Genomic DNA, 3,899 nt, shown 5'->3' on the forward strand with positions numbered 1-3,899 from the left:
TGTAGATATATAACCTTTTTTTAACCAACATCATATATAAAGCCATAATAAGTAACTTAAATCAAGTAAAGATTTTAAATTAATATTTTTTAATATAGTAAATTATTTATATAAACAAATTTATTTACTTTTTTTTATTATTTACGCTTGATAAAAAAAGTTGAACTCCATCGGTAACTTACCAACAGTAAGTAACTCTGTAAATCATTCATTTAACTTTCTATGTGCTAGATGTCAGAACCAATTCTTCGAACATCTTTATTTGAATGTCGGTAAAGAAGAATATCGTTATCTGTTTTTCTTTACCTCCTGATTAAAAATTTTTCACTAGCAAATGATTTACGTAATCATAATTATTAATAAATTATGAAATATTGATTATTTATAATTACGATGCACAGATCGTTTAACAAATAGAACAAAATAATGTCATACTTTCGTCACAAACTAAGGAGTCGATAAAAAGATGAATAAAACTTAAATACATTAGGATGTTGAAAAAAGGGTCAAAGTCAATTATTATATAATTTACCAAAACGTTAGAGATAGATTTTTAACTGATAGAAAAAATACCTAAGTAAAAAATAGACACCAAAGAATCTCTGCAAAAGGATTTTGAGATACATCACCGTAAGGACGTTTTATTACAGTTTTCATCCGCAGATTAGCCCCTTTGGAACCATCGATACTCGATTCAGGAACTTTATAACCCTCATAAAAGTATCTATTTGGTGTTTTCGACTGGACCGACTAGCCTGGAGAAACTTGAACAAAAAGGTCTCTCTCGTCCACGTATCCTTATAGAATTTTTCTCAGTATACGTAAAACGATGTTATTTTTTTAGGGGTCCAATTATGCTTGGTAGCCGACCAAACCTTTTCAGCTTCTTTAAGAAACTGATCCCATCCTTTTTTTAATTTCTCCCTTATCCTGATTTCTTTCTTAAAGTGGAACTCACAGATAAAAGAATAAAGATAGTCACTTTTATTCGTGAAAGAACTATTTTCTTTTATTGTGCGTTTAGGGTAAATAGAAAATATTTCTTTTATTCATACACCAGATCTCACGATAAATTTTTTTCTTGGAAATTCATTTGCAAATATAAAAAGAAGAAATGGTAAATCAAGTATAATATCATTATCTAGAAAACTTTTATATATTTTTAATCAATTCGTTAATAATCTTTAAAAACAGAACTATCAAAACCAATGAAAATAGCTGCAAAACTTAAAACAAATCTCTATTATTTTTAATTTATATGTATATACTAATTAATATGTACTTATATATTTGACGTCAAAATATTTGATTTATCAAAACTTGAATGACGTACTTTAGATAACCTAATATACCAATCATCAGTCATTTGAATTGGTCTGATATAAACTGTTATACCTAAATTTTATAACTAAATTATATAAATATTTACCTTCAAAATTGAAAGTTGAAAAAAAATGAAAAACTAAAAAACACTTTTTACATAACCTAATATACCAATGATCAGCCATTTAAAATAGTCTGATACAAACAGTTATACATAAATTGTTAATAATTCTAATAATAATATCCTTAATTAAAAATAAGAAGAAAAATCATTTTTATGTACAATAAAACAAACTTAATTTTCTTTCTTATTGTTGGAAAATGTTTTCTTCTCATCGAGTCTTCCGGAGATTCTTGTTCTTGTTTATTCGACGATCGAATAGTACTCATCAACAAAAACAAATATCATTGCCAACACACAAAGAACGTCGCGCAAAGTTTACTCCAATTCGAGCAAAAGATATGAGAGGAAAAAAGTTGAAGGAGGAGGAGGAGGAGGAGGACGTGGATGGGTGGAGATTGGTCGGTTCGTTCGTAGTATCACAGTCGTCGAAGTACTCGGGGGTTGGGGTTTCAGGGGATGAAGTGGTCTAGGGTGGTCGGACATCGATCTGGTAGTTAACTTCAGGGCTCCCACGGGACTCGTTGGCACCTACGTAGCTTTATCGCTTTTTAGTGTGCGTGTTCTTGTAGATTTCTCTGCTGCTGCTTCCTACATTTATACGTTTATGTATTATACATATCTATATACTTAAATGTACATGTGGCGTTTGAATAACCATAGCATTCATTGCCATTAACTATACGATGCCACTTCGTACACTTTGCATTAGACCTGTTTCATTTACATTTTATTTATTCGTGTTCGATTTTAACGAAATTAATTCGAAAAATGAATGATTGTTATTACAAATGTATGTAATGTTAAAAAATAAAATGTTTAATCGAGTTTATTTGAATTAATATAAATTATTGGTTTACTAATCAGAATTTATCATTTACAACAGTTTAAAAGTATATAAAGATAATAATAATATTGTATAATTAAATAATAAATAATTATGATATTAGGTTTCAGGATAGTTTTCAATGTTTAAAGAACCAAACGTTATAATATGTTATTTTATTTATTACATTTCTTTTTACTTTTGTACACACACCTATATACAATAATTCTCTGGTTAAATTTTCTTTTTATTGTCCAAAACGTTCTTAAAAATAACAAAGTTTAATCATATAGATAACAAATCTGTTTATATATGTGTGTGTGTGTGTATATATTTATATAGATTTTCAAATTTCAAACCAAAGAATGTACAAATTCTTCGAAAAGTCTCGAAATTAATTCTTAAAAAAAATATTGGTATCTAACAGTTGCATTAATTAACAATTCAAGATCCGTGTAATTACAAAAATTAAATTGTTCGTTGTTAATAGTAATCATAAAAATCCTAAAGTAAGGATAATAAAAACAATTTTTATATTTACATATTATTGTATCATTGTTATTTCTATTTGTCAAAATTATCACACGATTTTAATCGAAAATAGTATATAACAAATATTCATTTAAAATTTATGTAGGGGAACCGGGATTATTACCAAGGCTGTATGTAGGATCGATCATGCTAAATAAAATAGTTATTCATAAAAAAAATTAATCGAAATGGGTTATAATAGTCTCCCAAAAAAAAACGGAAGACCTTGATTCGAGTCCTGGTCAATTCAATTCAGTGACTTAATTGTTGTTATTAATCCTTCATTTACTATTAATCAGTTAACTGTGAGGATTTTTTCTAAAAGTGTATACTTAAATAGTATTATCAAAATGAAACGATAAAGAATATAACTCGTTAATTAAAACTAACTGATTAAATATCAAATTAATACAAATTTCAGAGCACACACATATATCAAGCAACAAAACATTAAATACCCTAAAGTAAATTTCTGTTATTTATTTAAAATTCATAGACGAATTTTTAGCAAATTACAATTTATTTATACTAAAAAAAAATCTTTGTATAGAGGGGCCATTTTTTTCTAATAATTAGATAACTGGATAAAACAGTTTTAAAAAAATATTTGGCATTTAATTCAAAACTCTGACAGAACCCTGAGTGGGCCGCATAATACCCCTTAAGTACCTTAATTGCTTTTTATATTTGTTAACCTTTAATTTGGCTTTTTTTAAAATAATATTAAGCATTACTTAAGAGTTTTAAAAATGTTTTAAAGTAAGTTAAAACTTATAGTCTAATTCCATATTTAATAACATGATTGTGGGACGATTGTAACATCGATAATCTAGAATCGGTTCTAACTATTGTAACAATTGTAATCGAATAATGCGACGGACGAATTTTTATCATGAATTATGTCATCAAACAAAATTAAATAACATTAATTAAAAACATTAATAAAATTAATAGACAAAATTTTTCTTATATTTGTCTTAATTACAATTACGATTAATTTTTCGCATATTTTTTTAATAATTAAATATCTTGATTTTATGAAATTAAATGTGTGTTATCAAACCATGTAAGTATTTACAATTGTCCCAGAACCAAAAT

The sequence above is a fragment of the Polistes canadensis genome, unplaced genomic scaffold (assembly GCF_001313835.1).
Source record: "Polistes canadensis isolate GaletaPanama2010 unplaced genomic scaffold, ASM131383v1 scaffold_163, whole genome shotgun sequence".
NCBI lineage: Eukaryota > Metazoa > Arthropoda > Insecta > Hymenoptera > Vespidae > Polistes > Polistes canadensis.